This window comes from Bos grunniens, chromosome 4, assembly GCF_055505025.1.
Source record: "Bos grunniens cultivar Pamir isolate PY7600 chromosome 4, Bosgru_T2T1.0, whole genome shotgun sequence".
In the NCBI taxonomy this organism is placed as follows: domain Eukaryota; kingdom Metazoa; phylum Chordata; class Mammalia; order Artiodactyla; family Bovidae; genus Bos; species Bos grunniens.
The window spans coordinates 46,223,559-46,250,681 of NC_141168.1; the positions used below are offsets into that span (position 1 = coordinate 46,223,559).

The window sequence follows — 27,123 nt, forward strand, 5'->3', positions numbered from 1 at the left end:
TTCTCATGACCCAGGTTAAGAAATAGAACATTATTAGCATCATAGAAATAACCTGGATGACTTTCCTTGCTTCCCTGTTCCTCTTAGCTTCCAGGAAGGTATCACCATCCTGAGATTCTGAATTTGTGATAATCTCACATTTCTTTCTAATTTTATAAAAAAGACATGTCTCCTTCAACAATGTACCATCTTAACCTTAAGAAACTTGCATGTATGGAATCATATTGTATGTATTTTGTGAGTTACTTTGTTTTTTTTCTGTTAATGAGACTGTTAATGAGACAGTCCATTTAATTTTACTATCATAAAGTGGTGTATTATGTTTTATATAGAGTATAACTGGGAATATACATGTTTGTATATGTATATATTCATACATATATTTGCCATGATTTATTTATTTATTCCATTAGTATACAAATTTGCTTTGTTCCCAATTTTTTTGGTTATGATTAATAATCCTGCTGTGAATAATAACAGCTTTAAGCTATAATGCTTCTTATGTGCCAGGTATTTTCCCCCTTTATTTATTATTAATATATATCAACTCATTTACATATCAGCAGCAGCCTGTAGGCTAGGCTCTATTATCATCTTATAAATGAGGAGGTTGAAACATTAAAATGCTAATACATTAACTAAGATACAATAGGTAGCAGAGATGAGATTTCAGCGTCTAGAGCCTGGCTACATAGTCCATGATCGTAACTACCCTGCTTTGTAGCTTGATTCTTACAATGCTTCTGAAACTATGTACAAACATGTCACCAGGCCTTAACAGCATGTGAGCTGTGAAATTCCAGGAGTTCAAACTGGATTTAGAAAAGGCAGAGGAACCAGAGATCAAATTGCCAACATCCATTGAATCATCGAAAAAGCAAGAGAGTTCCAGAAAAACATCTACTTCTGCTTTATTGACTATACCAAAGCCTTTTGACTGTGTGGATCACAACAAACTGTGGAAAATTCTTCAAGAGATGGGAATACTAGACCATCTGACCTGCCTCCTGAGAAATATGTATGCAGGACAGGAAGCAACAGTTAGAACTGGACATGGAACAACAGACTGGTTCCAAATAAGAAAAGGAGTACATCAAGGCTGTATATTGTCACTCTGCTTATTTAACTTATATGCAGACTACATGATGAGAAATGCTGGACTGGAAGAAGCACAAGCTGGAATCAAGATTTCAGGGAGAAATATCAATAACCTAAGGTATGCAAATGACACTACCCTTATGACAGAAAGTGATGAAGAACTAAAGAGCCTCTTGATGAAAGTGAAAGAGGAAAGTGAAAAAGTTGGCTTAAAGCTCAACAAATAGATGGGAAACAGTGGAAACAGTGACAGACTTTTTGGGTCTCCAAAATCACTGCAGATGGTGACTGCAGCCATGAAATTAAAAGATGCTTGCTCCTTGGAAGAAAAGTTATGACCAACCTAGACAGCATATTAAAAAGCAGAGACATTACTTTGCCAACAAAGGTCTGTCTAGCCAAAGCTATGGTTTTTCCAGTAGTCATGTATGGATGAGAGAGTTGGACCATAAAGAAAGCTGAGCACTGAAGAACTGATGCTTTTGAACAGTGGTGTTGGAGAAGACTCTTGAGAGTACCTTGGATAGCAAGGAGATCCAACCAGTCCATCAAGGAAATCAGTCCTGAATATTCTTTGGAAGGACTGATACTGAAGCTGAAACTCCAATATTTTGGCCATCTGATGTGAAGAAATGTTTCATTGGAAAGGACCCTAATGCTGGGAAAGATTGAAGGTGGGAGGAGACGGGGATGACCAAGGTTAAGATGGTTGGATGGCATCACTGACTCAACTCCCACTTACTCTCAGAGTAAACTCTGGGAGTTGGTGATGAGAGGCCTGGTGTGTTGCAGTCCATGGGGTCCCAAAGAGTTGGACAGAACTGAGCGACTGAACTGAACTGATGCATGACACACAGCCATGAAACTGCTTGATCATGGAGTTTGCACATGTGCTGTTTTTCAAGGTAATGCCACACTTTCCCAAGAGGTTGTTCTAAATTACCCTTCTACCAGTGGTGGATGAGAATTTTTGTCAGTGCACATCCTAGCCAAACTTGGTATTGTCTGGCTTCTCAAATTTTGCAACTCTTGGGATATTTGGTTGTTATTTTCATTTTCTTTTTTAATGAGGCTGAATATTTTTCATATGTATGTGTAGGAATTTTCTGTTTTTTTTTAACTCTGAAAAAATTTTTAATATTTTTCTAAATATTTGTTTGTCCTTATTGATTCATAGGGTTTTTCTTTCTTTCTTTTTTTTTTTTATGATATGCCTTTGTAGTGTATGTATTGAGCTTCCCAGGTGGCACAGTGGTAAAGAATCCGCCTGCCAGTGCAGGAGACACTAGAGACATGGGTTCAGTCTCTGGGTCGGGAAGATTGCCTGGAGTAGAAACGGCAATCCACTCCAATATTTTTGCCTTGGGAAATCCCATGGACAGAGGAGCCTGGCGGGCTACAGTCCATGGGTTCACAAAGAGTCAGATGGACATGACTGAGCATGTGTGCATACACGTGGTAGTTTTCTTTTTCAAGTTTCAAGGAACTTCTGTGTTCTTTTCCATATGACTATACCAATTTACATTCCTATCAGTAGTAGTAGTAGTAGACAATGGTTCTTTTTTCTTCAAATCCTCACCAAAACGAATTATCTTTTGTTTTTGGTAAATAGTCATCCCAGTTGATATGAGGTGATATCTCATTGTGGTTTTGATTTGCATTTCCCAAATGACTAGTGATTTGAATACCTTTTCATAAATTTGTTGGCTATTTGTATCTTTGAAGAAAGGTCTGTTTGGTTCCTCTGTTGTTGTTTAGTTGCTAATCACCTCCAACTCTGCAACCCCATGGACTGTAGCCTACCAGGCTCCTTGTCCATGGGATTTCCCAGACAAGAATACTGGAGTGGGATGCCATTTTCTTCTCCAGGGAGATCTTCCTGACCCAGAGATCAAACCTGCATGTCCTGTATTGGCAGGTGGATTCTTTAGCACTGAGCCACCAGAGAAGCTCATTCAGTTCCTTTACCAAGTTTTAAAATAGGTTATTTGGTTTTGCTATTGAGGCCCCTGTATGGTTTGGATATTAACCCTTTAGCAAGTGTATAGTTTGTCGATATTTTTCTCCCATTCTGTAGATTGCTTTTTCATGTTTTGATTGCTTTGTAGAACTTTTTAGTTTGATGCAGTCCCACATGCCTACTTTTGCTTTTGTTGTCTGTGTCATAACAAAGAAATCATTGCCATAGTCAGTGTTTAGAAGAATTTCTCTAAGCTTTCTTTTATGATTTTTAGGTCTTACATCTAAATCTTTAATGTTTGTGCAGAATGTAAGAGAAGGGTCAAAGTTTGTTATTTTGCATGCGGATATACAGTTTTCCTAGCAGCATTTATTGAAGAGATTACACTTTCCGTATTGTATAATACATGGGACTTTTGGGGAAGATCTGTTGACTTAATATGCATGAGTTTATTTCTGTGGTGTCTATTTTGTTTCATTGACCTGTATGTCTTTTTTATGCCAGTACTCTACTGTTTTGATGGGGAAGGAAATGGTGACCCCCTCCAGTGTTCTTGCCTGGGAAATCCCACGGACAGAGGAGCCTGACAGGCTGCAGTCCATGGAGTTGCAAAGAGTTGGACAGGACTTTGCAACTGAACAACGGTTTTGAAAACTGTAATTTTGTAATATATTTTGAGTTCAGGAAATGAGATGTTTCCAGCTTTTTTTATTCTTGCTCAGAATTTCTTTGGTAATTCAAGGTCTTTTGTGGTTTCATATGAATTTTTCAGTTTTAGAGAATTATAACTGACAAAATAGTATATACAACTTGATATTTTCAGATACATATATAAAAATGATTATGGAATCAATCTAATTAACATATCAATCTCACATATTTGATATTTTTCTTTTTCCCTTTTTTGTGTTTAAAATTTACTCTTAAGTATAAAATAGAGTACTGTTTATGGTTGACAGTCATCCTACTGGTACATTAGAACTCCTGAATTTATTCATCTTGCATAACTGAAAACTTTGTACCCTTTGACCAACATCTTTCATTTTCCTGTACCTGCTTCTGGTTTCTTACACAGTTGTAAGAAACTGTGGGTGATTGGTTCCAGGACCCCTGCAGATCCCCAGTCCCTGGTTGGATCTGCAGATTGAAGGATGACTGAATAATCTGGATAGTGGCTCTTAGTTGTATTGTTTGCAAATATTTTTTCCCATAGGTTGCCTTTTAAAACACTTATTTTACTTTTGGCTGTCCCAGGTCATTGTTGCTGCACAGTTTTTCTCTAGTTGTGAGCGGGGGCTACTCACTGTGGTGGCTTCTCTTGTGGGAGAACGCAGGCTCTAGGGCACCTGGGCCAGTTGTTGTGGACTCGTGAGTTGCAGCTTGTGGGCTCTGGAGCACGGGCTCAATAGTTGTGGTGCACATGTTTAGTTGCTCCAAGGTAGATGGAGTCTTACCAGATCAGAGGCTGAACTCATGTCTCCTGCACTGGAAGGCAGATTCTTCACCTCTGAACCACCAGTGAAACCTCTGCCTTTTCGTTTTGTTTCCTTTGCATGGCTGAAACTGTTTAGTTTGATGTAGTTACACTTGTTTATTTGTTTTTTTGGTCTGTGCTTTTGATTTCATATCCAAAAATAAATCATAGCTAAGACTATCAGGAAACTTTTTTCTATTTCTGATTTCAGGTCTAATCTTTAAATCTTGTAATGTATTTCTTTGAAGTGTAATTGTGCTTTTTCCTTGGCTTTATTGAAATACTATTGACATGTAACATGTAACTTTAACGTGTACAGTGGCTCCCCTGGTGGCTCAGTGGTAAAGAATCTGCCTACCGATGCAGGAGACCTGGGTTTGATCTCTGATCTGAAAGGATCCCCTGGAGAAGGAAATGGCAACCCACTCCAGTATTCCTGCCTGGGAAATCCCAAGGACAGAGGACCCTGGTGGGCTACAGTCCATGGGGTCACAAAGAGTTGGACATGACTTAGTGACTGAAAAAAAAAAAACAAAAACAGGGTATACAATGTGTTGATTTGATATAATTATATATCACAAAAAGATTATTACATGAGCAGCAGCTTATACCTTCATCATATTACACAATTATTATTTCTTATTTTGTGTGATAAGCACCTTTAAGATCTACTGTATTAGCAACTTTCAAGTATATGATACTATATTATTAACTATGTGCTCAGTTGTTAAGTTGTGTCTGATTCTTTATGACGCCATGGACTGTAGTCCACCAGGCTCCTCTGTCCATGGGATTTTTCAGGCAACATTACTGGAGTGTGTTGCCATTTCCTTCTCCATTTATAAACTATAATCACGTGGTGTTTGTCGATGAGTTGCTCTGTTTTTACCCCATGGAAGAACTCATGCTCTGAGGACAGCTCTCATGTTCCAAGGGGATCTCTCTCAGAACTGTACATGGCAGGGTTGGGGAAGGGGTGATATAAAGTGAAACTTTGCTTCTTAACCTTGGTAGTACATTTTTTTTTTTTTTTTCTCATGTCTATGCTCAACTGGGATATTGTAACCTCTTATTTAGATTCTGGAGCTCTTGTAAAGGTTTTTTCATCCATGGATGATTGTTAAATTTGTGTTTCTATTGGAGGGAAGAGTGCTGGGACCTCCTATTCCATCACACTGCTGATATCACTGCCCTGTTTAATATTAATTACAATTATAATGGCTAACGTTTGTGGACTATTTACTATGTGCAGACACTAGGCGTTATGTAATGTAATTTTTGCAGCAGACATATTAGATGCTATTTTCATCCCAATTATCAGTGATAGTATTGAGATTCAAGGTCACATAGCCTTATATGGTGGAGAGGTAAGTCTGACCCTGTATGACTTTAAAGCCAATAGCTGTCATCTATGATATATCAACTCTACTACTTCTGCAGTATCTCCAGAACTCTGTGGCAAAATGGAAGTGTTGCACATTTCTCTTAGATAGGGAAATATTTCAAACCAAGTATCCTGGAAAAGCTAATAGATTAAACCTACAGCCTTTACAGTTAGAATATATGTGCTCCTGAATAGTTACTTACCGTCAAAATGAATTTTTCTTTGCTGATTATATATATATATATTTAAATTACACAACACAACTAAAAAAAAGTTGGTATTTCCCTCTAAAATTATTGTAGAGGTCACACAGTATGTGTGTTGGGGGAGAGATTCTGAAATAAGATACCTTTCTTTTTCATTATGAAAATGAATTTTTTTTTTTTTTTTTTTTTTTGCCGCATGGCCCGGGGGGCCGGGGCCGGAGCGCCGGGACCGGGAGGCTGCAGGGGCCCCGGCCCCGGGGCGGGGAGGGGCTGCGAGCCCGGGGCCGGGCGGAGGTGCGGGCCGGCCTGCCGGGCTGCGGACCGGGCCGGGCGCCGCACCGCCGGCTCCTCCAGGCTGTGGGAAACGGACGGCCTAGGCTCGGCGCTCGGGCCGGGCCGGGCCGGGCTGGGTTAGGCTGGGCGGCGAGAGCCGCGGCCCGGCCTGGATCCCGGGCCGCCGCGGAGTTGACTGAAAATGAATTTTAATTGATAAATATAATGTAAAAAGCACAAAACACTGTTCAAGAAAACCATTAAGGCAACAAAAGATGCAAGGAGGGGTGCTGATCATTTTGTTTTCATCTAAGACTGAAATGAAGCCAAATAAAGAGGGGTGGGCAAAAAAGGAAAATAGAAAGTAAATGATAATCTTGGAAGACTACCTCACAAATACCAGGGAGAAAAAAGGATCAATTTCTTATCATTGTATTTTGAGAGTTTTTAAAAACATACTCTAAAGATAAATCTTTATCACATATATAATTTTAAAATATTTTATCCTCCTCTTTGGTTTGTCTTTTCATTCTATTAGTAAGTTTTAAAGTTTATAAATTCCAACTTATCAATTCTTTTATGCATGATACTTCTAGCAACATATCTAAGAAATTTTTGCCTAATTAAAATATACAACTATTTACTATTGTGTTTTTGTATAGAAGCTTTATAGGTTTTTACTCTATACTTAGGTTTATGATCCATCTTCAGTTAAATTTTGTATAGTATAATGTATATATTTTAGCTCAGAAATGAAATACTTTAAATCTGAATAGGAAATAAGTTTAGTTTATATTTCCATAATATTTCTTTAAGGGAAGCTTCCTGTTCTAGAACAGTTGTTTTAGGTACACTGTACAATGATTTCATTCTCTAATTCTTTAAGTAAATTTCTTTTATTTTGGATTACTATCTTTATAGAACATGAAATGATATTAACTCTTGGGAGGAAACTTCCTGGCTGATGTGAGATATTTCTCATTTTTTAAGTATTTGTTATTAAGTATTTAACTGAGAATAATGTCCTAAACAAAGTAAGTTTCTTAACTGATTATCCTAAATAAAGTTGGGAAAGTTGGTGGTTCATAATTTCAGAGAACACAGAGGATGTGAGTGACTAGTTACTCTTTCTTGGTGAACTCCTTCTTACATAGAGAATCAATGAACAGCTTATTAAAAGTTTCAATTACAGCTTTTCCTCTTGCTTAAAGAAATCCTGATATACTAAGAATATCATGGTGTTTTTTTCTTTTCCTTTAGACACTAACTTTTTGTCTTGAAAGAAACAGGTGGTTGGATTCTGGTTTATTTTCTAGCATCAATCTAGGTAATTGAGGTGGGGAGAAATACTGTGGTCTTGTCAGTTCTGGATTAACCAATTAGCATCTGATACTTGGAGTGAAAACACTAGTTAACATACTCAGGCTTCAAATAACTTTCTCACACCCATAATCAGACACAGCTAAAGAATCAGCCATCCAGGGATAATGATTTTCCATTGCTGTTTCGGCCTGGTTTGAATCCAAATGGCCACCTTGGAAGAACATTGCTGGGCATTATGTGTTGCCTTCCCATTGCTCCATTTCCTCTCATTCATGTGTTTTCCATGCCATCGTGCCTTTGCTGGCTGAAGTGTCTATCTCTTGGAATCTCCTAAATAAATAGTTATGCTTGCTCTTAGGCTGCCTTACATTAATGCTTCTAAAATGTTTCACTACCATCATTTCAAGGTTTAGCTTTTAACAGTAATAAAGAGATATTTTCATGTGTGAAGCTTCAATTGACTTCAGTACTTGCTCATTTAGAAGGTGTTAGTATAGTTTTTTAAAAAACTGTAGAGCCATTTAGCAGTTCAGTTCAGTTCCGTTCAGTCGCTCAGTCATGTCCAACTGTTTGCGACCTCATGAACTGCACAACACCAGGCCTCCCTGGCCATCACCAACTCTCAGAATCTACCCAAACCCATGTCCATTAGTTGGTGATACCATGCAGCCATCTCATGCTCTGTCGTCCCCTTCTCCTCCTGCCCCCAGTCATTCCCAGCATCAGGGTCTTTTCCAATGAGTCAGCTCTTCGCATCAGGTGATGAAAGTATTGGAATTTCAGCTTCAACATCAGTCCTTCCAGTGAACACCCAGGACTGATCTCCTTTAGGATGAACTGGTTGGATCTCCTCACAGTCCAAGGGACTCTCAAGAGTCTTCTCCAACACCATAATTCAAAGCACCAATTCTTTGGTGCTCAGCTTTCTTTATAGTTCAACTCACACATCCATACATGACTACTGGAAAAATCATAGCCTTGACTAGATGGACCTTTGGTGACAAGGTAATGTCTCTGCTTTTTAATATGCTATCTAGGTTGGTCATAACTTTTCTTCCAAGGAGTAAGCGTCTTTTAATTTCATGGCTGCATTCACCATCTGCAGTGATTTTGGAGCCCAGAAAAATAAAGTCAGCCACTGTTTCCCCATCTATTTGCCAGGAAGTGATGGGACCAGATGCCTTAATCTTTGTTTTCTGAATGTTGAGCTTTAAGCCACCTCTTTCACTTTCATTAAGAGGCTCTTTAGTTCTTCACTTTCTGCCATAAGGGTGGTGTCATCTGCGTATCTGAGGTTACTGATATTTCTCCCAGCAATCTTGATTCTAGCTTGTGCTTCCTCCAACCCAGCATTTTTCATGATGTACTCTGCATAGAAGTTAAATAAGCAGGGTGACAATATACAGCCTTGATGTACTCCTTTTCCTATTTGGAACCAGTCTGTTGTTCCATGTCCAGTTCTAACTGTTGCTTCCAGACCTGCATATAGGTTTCTTAGGAGGCAGGTCAGGTGGTCTCGTATTCCCATCTATTTCAGAATTTTCCACAGTTTATTGTGATCCACACAATCAAAGGTAAGAGAAACCCAAGTAAGAAGGTAGGTGTTGCAAGAGGGCATCAGAGGGCAGACACACAAACCATAATCACAGGAAACTAGTCAATCTAATCACAAGGACCACAGCTTTGTCTAACTCAGTGAAACTAAACCATGCCGTGTGGTGCCACCCAAGATGGGCGGGTCATGATGGAGAGGTCTGACAGAATGTGGTCCACTGAAGAAGGGAATGGCAAACCACTTCAGTATTCTTGCCTTGAGAATCCCATGAACAGTATCAAAAGGCAAAATGATAGGATACTGAAAGAGGAACTCCCCAGGTCGGTAGGTGCCCAATATGCTACTGGAGATCAGTGGAGAAATAACTCCAGAAAGAATGAAGTGATGGAGCCAAAGCAAAAACAGTACCCAGTTATGTATATGACTGGTGATAGAAGCAAGGTCCAATGCTGTAAAGAGCAATATTGCATAGGAACCTGGATTAGGTCCATGAATCAAGGCAAATTGGAAGTAGTCAAACAGGAGATGGCAAGAATGAATGTTGACATTCTAGGAATCAGAACTAAAATGGACTGCAATAGGTGAATTTAACTCAGATGACCATTATATCTACTACTGTGGGCTGAAATCCCTTAGAAGAAATGGAGTAGCCATCATGGTCAACAAAAGAGTCTGAAATGCAGTACTTGGATGCAATCTCAAAAATGACTGATCTCTGTTCATTTCCAAGGCAAACCATTCAGTATCACAGTAATCGAAGTCTATACCTCAACCAGTAATGCTGAAGAAGCTGAAGTTGAATGGTTCTATGAAGACCTACAAGACCTTTTAGAACTAACACCCAAAAAAGAGGTCCTTTTAATTATAGAGCACTGGAAAGCAAAAGTAGAAAGTCAAGAAACACCTGGAGTAACAGGCAAATGTGGCCTTGGAATACGGAATGAAGCAGGGCAAAGACTAATAGAGTTTTGCCAAGAAAATGCACTGGTCATAGCAAACACCCTCTTCCAACAACACAAGAGACGACTCTACACATGGACATCACCAGATGGTCAACACCGAAATCAGATTGATTATATTCTTTGCAGCCAAAGATGGAGAAGCTCTATACAGTAAGCAAAAACAAGACTGGGAGCTGACTGTGGCTCAGATCATGAACTCCTTATTGCCAAATTCAGACTTAAATTGAAGAAAGTAGGGAAAACCACTAGACCATTCAGGTATGACCTAAGTCAAATTCCTTACGATTATACAGTAGAAGTGAGAAATAGATTTAAGGGCCTAGATCTGATAGATAGAGTGCCTGATGAACTATGGATGGAGGTTCATGACATTGTACAGGACACAGGGATCAAGACCATCCCCATGGAAAAGAAATGCAAGAAAGCAAAACGGCTGTCTGGGGAGGCCTTACAAATAGCTGTGAAGAGAAGAGAAGCGAAAAGCAAAGGAGAAAAGGAAAGATATAAGCATCTGAATGCAGAGTTCCAAAGAATAGCAAGGAGATAAAGAAAGCCTTCTTCAGCAATCAATGCAAAGAAATAGAGGAAAATAACAGACTGGGAAAGACTAGAGATCTCTTCAAGAAAATTAGAGATGCCAAGGGAAAATTTCATGCAAAGATGAGCTCGATAAAGGACAGAAATGGTATGGACCTAACAGAAGCAGAAGACATTAAGAAGAGGTGGCAAGAATACACAGAAGAACTGTACAAAAAAGATCTTCATGACCCAGATAATCACGAATGTGTGATCACTCACCTAGAGCCAGACATCCTGGAATGTGAAGTCAAGTAGGCCTTAGAAAGCATCACTCTGAACAAAGCTAGTGGAGGTGATGGAATTCCAGTTGAGTTATTTCAAATTCTGAAAGATGATGCTGTGAAAGTGCTGTACTCAATATGCCAGCAAATTTGGAAAACTCAGCAGTGGCCACAGGACTGGAAAAGGTCAGGTTTCATTCCAATCCCAAAGAAAGGCAATGCCAAAGAATGCTCAAACTACCGCACAATTGCACTCATTTCACACGCTAGTAAAGTAATACTCAAAATTCTCCAAGCCAGGCTTCAGCAATACATGAACCGTGAACTTCCTGATGTTCAAGCTGGTTTTAGAAAAGGCAAAGGAACCAGAGATCAAATTGCCAACATCTGGTGGATCATGGAAAAAGCAAGAGAGTTCCAGAAAAACATCTATTTCTGCTTTATTGACTATGCCATAGCCTTTGACTGTGTGGATCTAATTAACTGTGGAAAATTCTGAAAGAGATGGGAATACCAGACCACCTGACCTGCCTCCTGAGAAACCTATATGCACAGGTCAGGAAGCAACAGTTAGAACTGGACATGGAACAACAGACTGGTTCCAAATAGGAAAAGGAGTACGTCAAGGCTGTATATTGTCACCCTGCTTATTTAACTTCTATGCAGAGTACATCATGAGAAACGCTGGACTGTATGAAGAACAAGCTGGAATCAAGATGCTGGGAGAAAGATTAATAACCTCAGATATGCAGATGACACCACCCTTATGGCAGAAAGTGAAGAGGAACTCAAAAGCCTCTTGATGAAAGTGAAAGAGGAGAGTGAAAAAGTTGGCTTAAAGCTCAACATTCAGAAAACAAAGATAATGGCATCTGGTCCTATCACTTCATGGCAAATAGATGGGGAAACAGTGTCAGACTTCATTTTTTTGGGCTCCAAAATCACTGCAGATGGTAATTGCAGTCATGAAATTAAAAGACGCTTACTTCTTGGAAGGAAAGTTATGACCAACCTAGATAGCATATTCAAAAGCAGAGACATTACTTTGCCAACAAAGATCCGTCTAGTCAAGGCTATGGTTTTTTCCAGTGGTTATGTATGGGTGTGAAAGTTGGAATGTGAAGAAAGCTGAGCGCCAAAGACTTGATGCTTTGAACTGTAGTGTTGGAGAAGACTTTTGAGAGTCCCTTGGACTGCAAGGAGATCCAACCAGTCCATTCTAAAGGAGATCAGTCCTGGGTGTTCTTTGGAAGGACTGAAGCTAAAGCTGAAACTCCAGTACTTTGGGCACTCATGCGAAGTGTTGACTCATTGAAAAAGACTCTGATGCTGGGAGGGATTGGGGGCAGGAGGAGAAGGGGACGACAGAGCATGAGATGGCTGGATGGCATCGCTGACTCGATGGACATGAGTTTGAGTGAACTCTGGGAGTTGGTGATGGATAGGGAGGCCTGGTATGCTGCAATTCATGGGGTCACAAAGAGTCAAACATGACTGAGTGAGTGAACTGAACACAAAGGGTTTGGCATAGTCAATAAAGCAGATCTTTTATTGAAATATATGTTTTTCTGGAATCTTTTGCTTTTTCGATCATCTAGTGGATGTTGACAGTTTGATCTCTGGTTCCTCTGCCTTTTCTAAAACCAACTTGAACATCTGGAAATTCACGGTTCACATATTGCTGAGGCCTGGCTTGGAGAACTTTGATCATTACTTTACTAGAGTGTGAGATGAGTGCAATTGTGCAGTGGTTTTAGTATTCTTTGGCATTGCCTTTCTTTGGGATTGGAATGAAAACCGACCTTTTCTAGTCCTGTGGCCACTGCTGAGTTTTCCAAATTTGCTGACATTCAATGTAGCAATTTCGCAGCATTTAGCATTTAGTCAAATCATTAGTAATGTCTGGAATTGAGAGTAAAATGTGGATTTTAAAGGCTCCCTCCAAGGTTTGTTTTGAAGGATAAATGAAGACATTTATCCAACTCATTTTATTAAACATGTATACTTTTGCCTTGAAATAAATAACCATTGGCATTGTCACACTGTTGTAAGGAGAAACTAGTGGTGCTCTTACATGTTTTTTTTTCTGAGAAGAGATGAATGTAATTATTTATAGGAAAAGGATTGGAGAAAATAGAGATCTGAGGCAGACATGTTTTAGCCTTTTTAAACCCTCGGTCTAAATATTTATGCATGCTTTATGTGTTGTACCTATGGTGTGGGGTCTGTTTTATAATTATAGAGGAAAATTAAGTTCTGGAAAGAGAGAAAAGCCAATGTAGGATTTCTTTATGGGCCCCTTTATTGGCGTTGCCATGAATTTTCTCTTAGTATTGGAGAGGAAGGAGGAAGTAAGTATAGATTTTTGGATTTAGTAAAATCTTTTTAATCAAAGAGGAATACTTCCCTTGACAGATTGTTCTCTTTTCCCTGAACTCAAAAAGAGAATAGTATTTATTATATTAGGTAAATTGAGGCACAAAAGACAACATTGCTATTTGAAAATAAGAACTATGAACAGTAACTATGTAACATGATATCTTTTTTCTTCATTTGTTGGAGAATAATTGCTTTACAGTGTTGTTTCTGCTGTATGGTGAAGAGAATCAGCTGTATGTACATATATATCTCCTCCCTCTTGGACCTCCTTCCAAGCCTGCCTCCTCTGTCCCACCCATCTAGGTCATCACAGAGCACAGAGTGAGCTCCCTGTGCTACACAGCAGATTTCACTAGTCATCTGTTTTACATATGGTAGTGTATATGTGTAAATCCTCATCTCCCATTTCTTTGTGACTTTCACAGCTAACCATGTTTTTCATGTATATAATTATGTTATCAGGATATTAATTCATTTGTACTACCAAAGATTCTACCTTCTGTTAGAGAGTTGACAGGTTCTTTATATGTGGTGGGGGTGAAGTGTGTGCCATTTGCTACATTTTCTCATTTTACTTCCTTGAGTTGGTGAGACACACTATCTGGTTTTATCTAGGAAAAATGGATTCTTAATACAATAAGGAAAAGAAAATATCTTACAACTGTTATATTGAAGGGGAAATACTGTCTGGAAGAAATCCCAACCCCTCTCTACTGCTGATAGAAAGAAAGTTATCACTGATATTTTTTCCTTTGAGAAAGAAATGGGAAACAAAGTGCTTTAAAAATATGACATAACATAAATATGGCTCTGCTTTGTCTTATCATATTATTCTGGGCAAACATTTTACTACATCACAAGAATTGTCAACAGAGCCTCTAGACTATACAAACAGAGAGCAGGAATAACTAAGAGGGAGAGATAAATAGTAAAAATCCTGCAGAGTGAATGTATTAAATTTATTACTAATTTTTTTCCATCAAACTTCTTAAGGTGAATGATCTTGTGTGTTTAGTTGGATCTAGAATAAATCTAGTTTAGATTTTGGAGGAAAACCAAACTAAAGACTGAATTAGACTCAAGAGTCAAAAGAAGTTAGCGGGGAGAAAATGTTCTAGAAAGAAGTGGCAAAATGTAGAATTTTTTTTAAAGGCATCAAAATGGCGATGTGTGACTTTGGCTAGTTGCTTGTATTGTCTGATTCTTCAATATTTTTATCTGTTTAAAGAGCAGTGGTGATCAGAAAGTTCAATGAGGCTCTAAGGGGGTGTATCAACTGTAGAGAATTTAAACTAAAATTCATTTTTTTAAAATTACCATGCCGAGGTAATTCTAAATGATATTACTGATAAAATACCCCTTAACACAGGGAAGGGCCACTCTTGCTGGCTGCCCCTCATTTTGCTGTGCCATTTCCTTCTCTGCATCTCATTTACATTGGTCTTGGTCGTGGAAGCAGTATTGAATATTCATAATTTTATTGCTAAATCTAAAGACATGGGAGCCAATGCCTTTCTATATAATGGTAAAGCCACAATGTGACAGAAACAACAGGGAGTGTTGATTGAACAATTTTGACATCTTAGGCATTATACACAAATAATTGCATTTCTCTTTACTATAATCATAAAATGATTATTTTTACATTTTTTCAGTTGAGAAATTTTGAAACTGAAAAAAATTGCCCAATATACTTTATTGGTATAGGAGCTGATATTCATATCCAGGTCTGTCTGATTTGAAATCTTCCACAGTTTTCCATTATAAATACATGATTTCCTACTAACTCACTCATCTTTGGAGAATGCTTTTTTAAAAAAGAATTTTACTTTAATATATTGGAGTGTAGTTTACTAACAATGTTATGTAAATTTCATGTGTAAAACAGTGTTTCAGTTCTGCATATATGTATTATTTTTCAAATTCTTTTCCCATTTAGATTATTATAGAATATTAAGCAGCATTTCCTGTGCTATATGATAGGTTCTTGTTCCTTATCTATTTTAAGTATAGCAGTGTGTGCATATCAACCCAACCTCCTAATTTATTCTCCCCCTTTCACCTTTGGTAACCATAAGTCTCAAAGTCTGTTTTTGTTTTATAAGTAAGTTTATTTGTATCATTTTTTGAAGATTCTACATGTAAGTGATATAATATGTTATTTGTCTTTCTCTGTCTGACTTTACTTAGTATGATAATCTCTGTGTCCGTCCATGTTGCTGCAAATGTCATTATTTCTTTTTAATGACTGAGTAATATTCCATTATATACATGTACCACCACTCTTTTTTATCCATTCGTCTATCAATGAACATTGAGATTGCTTTTATCTCTTGGCTAAACAGTGCTGCAATGATCATTGAGGTGCATGTATCCTTTCTGACCATCTTTTTCTGCAGATATATGCCTAGGAGTGGGATTGCTGGATCATATGGTGGTTCTATTAGTTTCTTAAGGACCCACCATACTATTCTCCATAGTGGCTGTACCAATTTACATTCCCACCCACAATGTATGAGGGTTCCCTTTTTTGGAGAATACATTTTAATGAGACTTTAATAATAACTTTGTTCTTTTTCTTCTAGCTCCTATTCCCCATTCATTTTTTCCATTCTCTTAAGAAGGGCTTTAATACTCTCACTATCTCTTCTTGACTTCTTTGGCAAGTTCCTAAGCTTGATCTAAGTCAGATGTGGCTTTCTTAACAAATCTTGTAAAGTACTTGTGGCAGTTTGTGAAATAGACATGCAATGCACAACTTTCAAACCTGTGTACCTGAGTGAGAAGCCGTTGATGAAAATGGGTCTATGGGTAGAATATAACCTACTTTCTTCTTGTTCAATGTGTTTGGTCTGGTGTTACTTGTCATCAAGAGAATCTTCTTGCTGAATCCCAATGCCAGTTGTATGGACTGCATTGTTTGTGTTCTCCCAAAGTTCATATGTTGAAAACCCAATTTCCTATGTTATAGTATTTGGAGATGGGACCTATTGGGAGGTAACAGGCATGAAGGTGGAGCCCTTGCTGTGAGATCTGTGACTGTATAAGAAGAGACACGTGAGAGCTGGCTTCTCTCTCTGCTATCTGAGGACTTACTGAGAAGACCACCATCTGCAAACCAGGAAGAGGGCTCTCATCAGAACTTGACCACACTGGCACCCTGACTACAGTCTTTCCAGTCTCTACAACTGTGGGAAATAAATTGCTGTAAGCCAGTTGGTCTATTTTCTGTTATGGCAGCCTGAACTTACCAGTGCACCACCCAAAGGAATTCTACCTGAATGGAGAATAAGCATCAAGGAGGATGGAGGAAGGCTGTCATTACTCTTTTTTAAGACTACATTTTTTAGAGAAGTCTTAGGTTACAACAGAATTGAGAAGTAGGCACAGAGATTTCCCATATCACCTCCTGTTCCTACACATGCATAGCCTCTTCCAGTATTAATATCACTCTCCATAATGGTACTTTTTTTTTTTTAACCAAGAATGAACCTACATGTCATAATCACCTAAAGTTCATAGATTTCCTTAGGGTTCACTCTTGGTGTTGTATGTTCTATGGGTTTGGACAAATGTAATGACATGTTCCTCATAATATACAGAGTATTTTCACTGCCCTAAAAGTCCTTTGTGCTCTGCCTACTCATTACCCCAGCCCCATCCCAACTCTTGATAACCACTGACCCTTATACTGTTTCCACAGTTTTATCTTTTCTAGCATGTCATATTGCGGGGAGCAAGCTCCACCCCTGGCAAAGGTCTTGAGGAAGGAGGCTTGGCATACGCAAAGGCAGGATCAAGCCTCAGGAGTCTCCCTGGAAATTCTCGAGCATCTACCCCCAAAACCAGAGTCTGCCTACTTTCTGCTTTGTGCTTTCACCTACACCTCTGACTTTACAGGGGGCTGTCCCCCACTACGTCTCTGAAAAAAAGTTAGTTTACAGCTCCAGTTAATAATTCCTGGGTGTGACAGTGTTTCAACCTACAAACTCCTTTGGAAATCCTCTAGCCTGCCTGAATAGGTTTTTCTGGCCACATGTGATTGTTCAGAGCCTCCCAACTGTGAGAGGCAGATGTTCTAAACTGTCTAAACACAGATTCTTTTGAGTAGTTAAAAGATTGATTAGAAATTGTATTGGTGAAGGGATTTTCACTTGTTGGGCCAATGTTTGCTGCTAAGTTTCCATATCCCTTACCTGCTGTGTCCCTGGCAGTGTATTGATTAATAGAATTGGTGTAAGTAGTAGCTTTGATGTTTGTAACCTGGGACCCTTGAGTTAATTCTTTTTCTTGTTATAGCCCACCACACCTTTGCTCTGTAGGAATGCAACTTTATCTAATGCTTTTGGAGCGTGGCTCCTGACCAATCACCTTTAGAGAAAAATAAGTTTTCTGAAGAAAGGGTCTTAAAATGTTAACAGGCCTCCGGGCCAGAAGATGATGCAAATCACCTAAGCTTTTGCATATGATAAGTTTGCAGGAAGAAAGCCTGGCTTGCTGCATGACTCTACCCCTTCCCCCATTATCCTCTATGCATAACTTAAGGTATAAAAACTACTTTGGAAAATAAAGTGCGGGCCTTGTTCACCGAAACTTGGTCTCACCATGTCGTTCTTTCTCTTACCTTCTGGCTGAATTATTCAGCCTCTTTTCTCCACTGAATTTCCTCACTGAGCTATCCTTATTCTATTACTCTTTATATCTTTGATAAATATTTAAATAAATAGGTTGCCTATGCCGTCTCTCCTTCGAATACCCTGGATCAGCCGGGGCTGGACCCCGGCATCATATAGTTGGGATCATACAGTAGTGTAGCCTTTCCAGATTGGCTTTTTACCCTTAGTAACATGCATCTACAGTTCCTCCCTGTCTTTTCATGGCAAGATAGCTCATTTATTTTTAGCTCTGAATAATATTCCGTTGTCTGAATGTATCACAATTTATGTATCTATTCACCTATTGGAGAATATCTTGGTTACTTCCAAGTTCTGGCAATTATGAATAAAGCCACTATAAACATCCATGTGCAGGTTTTTGTGTGGACATAGGTTTTCACAGTTGCACTCATCTCACATGAGTGTAGGTAATGCTCAAAATTCTCAAAGCCAGGCTTCAGCAATATGTGAACCGTGAACTTCCAGATGTTCAAACTGGTTTTAGAAAAGGCAGAGGAACCAGAGATCAAATTGCCAACAACCGCTGGATCCTGGAAAAAGCAAGAGAGTTCCAGAAAAACATCTATTTCTGCTTTACTGACTATGCCAAAGCCTTTGACTGTGTCAGATCAGATCAGATTAGTTGCTCAGTCGTGTACAACTCTTTGCAACCCCATGAATCACAGCACGCCAGGCCTCCCTGTCCACCACCAACTCCTGGAGTTCACTCAGACTCACGTCCATCGAGTCAGTGATACCATCTAGCCATCTCATCTTCTGTCGTCCCCTTCTCCTCTTGCCCCCAATCCCTCCCAGCATCAGAGTCTTTTCCAATGAGTCAACTCTTCGCATGAGGTGGCCAAAGTACTGGAGTTTCAGCTTTAGCATCATTCCTTCCAAAGAAATCCCAGGGCTGATCTTGTTCAGAATGGACTGTGTGGATCACAATAAATTGTGGAAAATTCTGAAAGAGATGGGAATACCAGACCACCTGACCTGCCTCTTGAGAAACCTATATGCAGGTCAGGAAGCAACAGTTAGAACTGAATATGGAACAACAGACCGGTTCCAAATAGGAAAAGGAGTACATCAAGGCTGTATATTGTCACCCTGATTATTTAACTTATATGCAGAGTACATCATGAGAAATGCTGGACTGGAAGAAACACAAGCTGGAATCAAGATTGCTGGGAGAAATACCAATAACCTCAGATATGCAGATGACACCACCCTTATGGCAGAAAGTGAAGAGGAACTCAAAAGCCTCTTGATGAAAGTGAAAGTGGAGAGTGAAAAAGTTGGCTTAAAGCTCAACATTCAGAAAACGAAGGTCATGGCATCCGGTCCCATCACTTCATGGGAAATAGATGGGGAAACAGTGTCAGACTTTATTTTTCTGGGCTCCAAAATCACTGCAGATGGTGACTGCAGCCATGAAATTAAAAGACACTTACTCCTTGGAAGGAAAGTTATGAACAACCTAGATAGCATATTCAAAAGCAGAGACATTACTTTGCCAACAAAGTTTCGTCTAGTCAAGGCTATGGTTTTTCCTGTGGTCATGTATGGATGTGAGAGTTGGACTGTGAAGAAGGCTGGGAACTGAAGAATTGATGCTTTTGAACTGTGGTGTTGGAGAAGACTCTTGAGAGTCCCTTGGACTGCAAGGAGATCCAACCAGTCCATTCTGAAGGAGATCAGCCCTGGGATTTCTTTGGAAGGAATGATGCTAAAGCTGAAACTCCAGTACTTTGGCCACCTCATGCAAAGAGTTGACTCATTGGAAAAGACCCTGATGCTGGGAGGGATTGGGGGCAGGAGGAGAAGGGGACGACAGAGGATGAGATGGCTGGATGGTATCACCGACTCGATGGACGTGAGTCTGAGTGAACTCTGGGAGTTGGTGGTGGACAGGGAGGCCTGGCGTGCTGCGATTCATGGGGTTGCAAAGAGTCGGACATGACTGAGCAACTGAACTGAACTGAAGTTTTCAACTCCTTTGGGTAAATATCAAGCAGTAGGATTGCTGTGTAGTGGAAAACTGCCAAACTGTTTTCCTTAGTGTGTCTACCATTGCATTGATACCAGCAATGAATGAGAATTCCTATTTTTCACATGTTCATCAGCATTTGGTGTTGCCAGTATTCTAGCTTTTGGCCTCTCTAATGTATGTGTAGTGGTTTTAGTTTGCACTTCCCTCATAGCATATGATGTGGAGCGTCTTCTCATATAGATATTTGCCATCTGTAAATCTTCTTTGGTGTAATGTCTGTCAAGGTCTTTGGTTCATTTTTTAATTGGGTTGTTTTCTTATTTCAAGAACTCTTTGTATATTTTGGATAACAATCCTTTATGTAATTGCCTTTTTTAAAAATAGGGAAACAGGAAAATTACAGTTTTGATTTTATTCCTTCTGACAATTTTTTGGACTGCAATATGATCTGTCGTCCCTGAAGAATGTATTAGGCTGAACTGCAAGTGTAGGCCTTTCTTTTAACTTTGATTTGAATTGCAATGGATTAGCAACTATGAACAATGATTAAATAGTGATTATATAATGAATAACTAATGTTCCTGAATAATCATTTAAAATTAAATTCTGAATATTTTATAATATTCCTTACATGATTAAAGAGATAACTTCTTTGCATTCCCAAAAGAAGGTACTAAAGGACCCCTCACCTCATCACAATAATGGTTATTTACACTTAGTTTTAGTTCTTCCAAATATTGAATTGTTCCTATTTTAGATCTTTACAAAGGCAAAAATCCCAAATCCCTGTGTTGTTAGCCTCCTGTGAGTCCTGTTATTCACAATGATGGCACAATCAAAATGCATGACCAGATAAAATGGGCTTGGAACTAGTCGTTCCCAGAGTGTATAGAAAATTGTGTTCTGTATCCAAGGCTACATGTTGCGATACACAAAACAACCTAAAAAAGGGCAAATAACCAGTATCATTTAGATGAACAATTACTTCATAACTAATTTTGTTAGTATATATTATTTGAAATATCACCCTGTTTTGCTGTTTTATAATTCAAAAGATGATTAGATCAAAAGCAGTATTTTCTCAAGCTGTGTTTTTCTATATTTGTATCCATCTGTCTATCTTATCTATCCATCCTTAGAATTGAAGTTAAAATACATCATAGAGAAAACACACCTATATGCCTTTATTATCCATGGGCTACAGAACACTAAAATGAGAAAAAGAGGTTGATATCTTGTACAAGTGGAATGCAAATTATTTATATGCACTATTTGCAGGAAAAGACACAAATGTAGTTAATAAGTGAAGGAGAATGAATACAGACTATTAACCTGTAAGCCACATACACTCTTTTTTTTTTTTTTTGGCCATACTGGACAGTTGGTAGGATCTTAGTTCTCTAACCAGGGATTCCAACCGTGACCCCCTGCAGTGGAAGTTCAGAGTCCTAACCACTGGATAGCCAGGGAATTCCAGCCACATTGGAATTCCACAATTCCACCCTCATTGATTACTTATTTTATGTGACTCTGGGGAGCAGGGAGTATTATTTTCTAGTCGAGACAGAGAGTCTCTACTAGCTTAGGACTGCTGTCTCCTCTGGGGACACATCACTCACCCTGCCTCACTGACTGCAGGTTGGAGAGAAAGAATAGAAAAACCTGCCCAGCCCTTTTCTTTCTTTCTTTAGGAATAGCTTCCTATGCTTGTGTTAGTTTCTCTCCTGCACTCAGGTTAACTCCCAGGGATAGAAAAGCCTGCAGTCCAGCCTGTCACTTGGTATGTGAGCCTGTCTGCTTCAGGGAGGGAGTACTGGGAAATCCTTTGGGTGCAGGTTTAAAGCCACATTTTCTAATCTGCTTTTTCAGTGACAAAGCTGTCATTTAAATCCCCATCTGTCTATCTTCTGTGCTTTATTTTTAATTGGTTCTGAATTTAATACGGAAAGAAAGGGTATTATATATTGACCCCTTAAGAGCCCAAAGGTGACCTATAGAAATCCCTGGAGCATATGTTTCTTTGAAATGTTGAAAATAAGGCCATTCTGTTGGAAATTCAGATGAAAATATGACTGAATTACATTCAACTTAACACCATTGTATTTTTTAAAAATCCACTTAAAATTTCTAAAATATGAACTAATTGAATATAAAATCCAAAATCTAAAGTACACTTATTTTGGCATTCTTCATCCAGATCAGATACAGAGAAATTAATTCCAGTATATAAATCCCATGACTTACTGCTTAAAATAAAGTGATTTAGGCTTTAGACTATGTTGTTTTTAATTACACAGCTTTCATTCAAAGAAGACATTCCTTTCCTATTGGTTCAGTCTTACTGCTTTTCTCTAATACCAAGTTAATCTAAGAACTAATGTATGATATTTATGTATGAAACAATCCAAATAAAAAGAGACATATTTTTGTTAGGGCATTAGAAAGTTTTTACACTTATTAAAACAAGGAGCATTTAAAGTCTTGGGGAGGATATTGTACAATATGTTTTAAATTTTATAGTACTTGTGTGTGTGTGTGTGTGTGTATGAAAGTTGCTCAGTGGTGTCCAACTCTTTGCAAACCCATGGGCTATACAGTCCATGGAGTTCTCCAGGCCAGAATACTGGAGTGGGTAGCCACTCTCTTCTCCAGGGGATCTTCCCAACCCAGGGATCGAACCCAAGTCTCCTGCATTGTAGGCGGATTCTTTCCCAGCTGAGCCACCTGGAAAGCCCTTAGGGAGCATAAGACAACCTTATTAGTATTCCTCATCTCATTAAATTTCTTCTTCATTTTTTTGTTACCTATGTTAACATGCTGGCAACAAATTGAAGTTTTCAGTTTTATTGTCAAAGAATTGAAGAAGTTGAGCAATAGGATTGCCTTACTTTTAATTTTTTTGCATATTTGATATTTCTCCTTCTAAAAGAATATTATTAGGATGCTAGACTTTCTGGTCCTGGTTGCCAAATTACATATATATTATTGGAAATGAGTTCTACCACAAAGAAATGCACAATGAAAATATCAGAGGGTATTATAGTGCTGTTTATAATATGTGAACTTGCTCCATTAATCTGAGGGCAAAGGGATTGAACCAGTATGTTACCAGATGGCATCAGGAAAAGAATGAACAGTCCTTGCTAAACTGTTAAGTATCTCCCTCTACCCAAGTTTAGGTCTAGGAACAACAAATTGATACTAGTTAATTGAAGTCCCTGAGAAGCATTTTAACTCATTTAACTCCTTATGCCCCAAGTCATTAGGTCCCTGGTAACTAGCAAAAAATGTTTATAATTTTAATGAGATACAGTCTAAACTGTCTTTGAGGGTAAAAGCAAGAGTTCAACTAAATCTAAATATGCATTTGTTCTGCAGATTTGTAGGCAGAATTCATTTTTCTTGAAATTTTAGCTCTAAAATGGATATTTTGTAAGATGAGTGTGCAATTGTGATTGTTAAAAATACCAAATTATTAAAAGATGTTTCCTGCCCCCATACCCTAAAATTGATAATTATGATCATGCAATAGGAACTTTCTTTTGTTCATCCCTCTGAATTCTCTTAGCATTTATTTTGTTATAGTGATTATTTGACCCTCAGAAAATACTGCCTTACCACACTCATTATGTAGCAGAAAGAGCAAAGCTTTGGAATCAGACATACCTGTGGTATGTCTAGCACTCATGAGCTACCAGATTTGGACTGTTTTCTCTTAACTAATGTGAATCTCACTTTTCTTAGCTGTAAAATAGAACTACAAGTACATCACAGAAAAGTTACAAGGACTGAATAAATTAATGATGTCTCTACCAAGAACTTCCCTCATAGCTCAGTCAGTAAAGAAGCTGTCTGCAATGCAGGAGACCCTGGCTTGATTCCTGGGTTGGGAAGATTTCCTGGAGAAGGAAATGGCAACCTACTCCAGTATTCTTGCCTGGAGAATCCCATGGGCAGAGGAGCCTGGCAGGCTACAGTCCATGAGGTTGCAAGAATCGGACATGACTTAGTGACTAAACCACCACGCTACCAAAGTTCCTGGCATGAAATAGGTGCTTAACACATTAAACAAATAATAGTATTTGCCACTAAAGCATTGTGTGCTTGGGAAAAGGAACTGTGTTGCTTTTCTTTTAAAAAATTATTTATTTTAAAATGAAAGTGAAAGTTGCTTAGTTGTCTCCAACTCTTTGTGACCCCATGAACTACATATTCTCCAGGCCAGAAAACTGGAGTGGGTAGCCTTTCCCTTCTCCAGGGGATCTTCCCGACCCAGGAATCAAACTGGGGTCTCCTGTATTGCAGGTGGATTCTTTACCAACTGAGCTCTCAGGGAAGCCCTTATTTATTTTAATTGGAATGTAATTGCTCTACAATATTGTGGTAGTTTCTGCTATACAACAATGTGAATCAGCTACATGACAAAAACAAATATTGTATATTAATTCCTGGTGGCTCAGATGGTAAAGAATCTGCCTTCAGTGCAGGAGACTCAGGTTCAATCCCTGGGTTGGAAAGATCCCCTGGAGAAGAAGACGGCAACCCACTCCAGTATTCTTGCCTGGAGAATTCCATGGACAGAGGAGCCTGGCGGGCTACATTCCATAGGGTCTCAAAGAGTCTGACACTACTGAGTGAGTAACACTTTCACTTTCAATGCACATACATGGAATCTAGAAAAATGGTACTGATGAATCTATTTGCAGGGCAGGAGTAGAGATGCACCCTGCTTATTTAACTTATATACAGAGTACATCATGAGAAACACTGGACTGGAAGAAGCAGAAGCTGGATCAAGATTGCCAGGAGAAATATCAATAACTTCAGATATGCAGATGACACCACCCTTATGGCAGAAAGTGAAGAGGAGCTAAAAAGCCTCTTGATGAAAGTGAAAGTGGAGAGTGAAAAAGTTGGCTTAAAACTCAACATTCAGAAAACGAAGATCATGGCATCCGGTCCCATCACTTCATGGGAAATAGATGGGGAAACAGTGGAAACAGTGTCAGACTTTATTTTTCTGGGCTCCAAAATCACTGCAGATGGTGATTGCAGCCATGAAATTAAAAGACACTTACTCCTTGGAAGGAAAGTTATGACCAACCTAGACAGCATATTCAAAAGCAGAGACATTACTTTGCCAACAAAGGTTCATCTAGTTAAGGCTATGGTTTTTACAGTCGTAATGTATGGATGTGAGAGTTGGACTGTGAAGAAGGCTGAGCGCTGAAGAATTGATGCTTTTGAACTGTGGTGTTGGAGAAGACTCTTGAGAGTCCCTTGGACTATAAGGAGATCAGCCCTGGGATTTCTTTGGAAGGAATGATGCTAAAGCTGAAACTCCAGTACTTTGGCCACCTTGTGCAAAGAGTTGACTCATTGGAAAAGACCCTGATGCTGGGAGGGATTGGGGGCAGGAGGAGAAGAGGATGACAGAGGATGAGATGGCTGGATGGCATCACTGACTCGATGGACGTGAGTCTGGGTGAACTCTGGGAATTGGTGATGGACAGGGAGGCCTCGTGTGCTGCGATTCATGGGGTTGCAAAGAGTCGGACACGATTGGACAACTGAACTGAACTGAGTAGAGATGAAGATATAGAGAACAGACTTGTACTGCTTTTTTTTTTTAGTGTTGGAATAAGTATCTGTTGCTGTGGCTGCATTCCTTTCAGCCACATGAAAGGATTCCTTTCCTGGCATGAGCAGAGCTCTCATAAGGTTTTTCAGTGATTGAGAAGACAGTACACATCAGGCTTTACTGCTTTGTGTTCTTTCATTTGCCTCCATTGTCTCTAGCTGGAGAAAAGGGATGAGATGATGTTGGAGAGGTTTCCTGGCTTATAGGCACCCTGTGCAGCCTGGAGATTGTAGTTCCAAGACTCCATTGCCTGCAGGTTCTGGTTACATCCTGGCAATTAGAGGGTTTTGTGAATAATCAAAATAGGCTAGGGGAGAAATTGGTCTCCAGGTATATCAGGTCGGGAATGTGGCATATACTCAGATGGCTGAGATGGGTTTTGCCTGCAATTTGGGGCATCTTTCTCTAAATCTCTCATTTGATGATGCAGGCAGATGAGATTATTTCCTCCCAACCTTGAAACTCTGGATTTCCTGAGAGAGCTCACGATGTCTAAAGTAGCTTTTTTCCTCCTCATCAAACTTGACTAGATACCTAGTACCAACTTCTTTCAGTTTAACAGCTACCATGGAAAATTGTTATCCATTTTTATGAGCCAACAAACTAAACCTAAGCCTCATGTGTACACAAATTCATTTGAAAGAAAAGGAAAACTGACAACTTGTTACCTACCATTTTGAACAGGTTGTAATATGTTTTGATGATAATCTGTTCAAAAAGGAAGTTAATAAATTGTTTATGATAAAACTAAAGTGAAATTCTGAATAAATTGTTGCAAGTAATCACTTTTAGGTCAATAAAGCATTTGACTTCAGTATCCTCTGCCTTCCCACAAACTGATTCTTAGTGAAAAGGAGAAAGGGAAAAGAGTTAATAATTAATTTGAGGATCTTATTTTGGTAAATAGAAAAGAGATGATTCAGACTACTATTTTCTTTTATGGATTGGGAGATAGTTCAATGCATTTTGGGATCCTGTAGCTTGTAAATACTTATTTGTATAAAACATGCTAGAATGTTTTCTGGGAAATATAGACACAGTTTACAAGATTTACAAAGTGATTTCAATATTTATGTTTCTCAGACTAGCATATACAATTTGAAATTGGTTAATGTTGGAAAATTCATATGTATTATACTTTTGAATTGGATATCCATATCTGATATCTGTGCCATTTCAGGCTGACTTCCTATTAGAGTTAAGGGTAGAGCCATGACTTGGTCAAAATCTTTGATTCTGGAAACTACAATCTTCTGGGGAGAAAAGCTTTAATGTCTGTGCTAATATACATATATATGAGTATTTTTGGAACTATTACTTGGGAATGGTAATGATTTGTGAGGGTAGCACAAAGTTAGAAAACTTTTTCAATACTATCTTTCCTAAACATTTCCTAAAATTGTTGCCGTTACGTGGTAAT

General features: G+C 38.8%; 1 long non-coding RNA gene across 16 annotated transcripts in view; it reads left to right on the forward strand.

Annotated features, from left to right (window-relative positions):
• LOC147374048 (uncharacterized) overlaps nt 1-27,123 on the forward strand; it is a 364,526-nt gene that overhangs the window by 65,197 nt on the left and 272,206 nt on the right. The window contains exons 3-4 of one of the 16 annotated variants that reach the window (XR_015162370.1): nt 772-2,003; nt 3,563-6,034. The exons of 12 other annotated variants lie outside the window; for them this stretch is intronic. This is a non-coding gene — a long non-coding RNA (uncharacterized LOC147374048). Of the gene's footprint in view, nt 1-771; nt 2,004-3,562; nt 6,035-16,385; nt 16,548-17,117; nt 18,076-27,123 lie in introns of those variants that run through there. 3 more of the 16 variants (XR_015162373.1, XR_015162369.1, XR_015162366.1) reach the window with 3 other exon arrangements.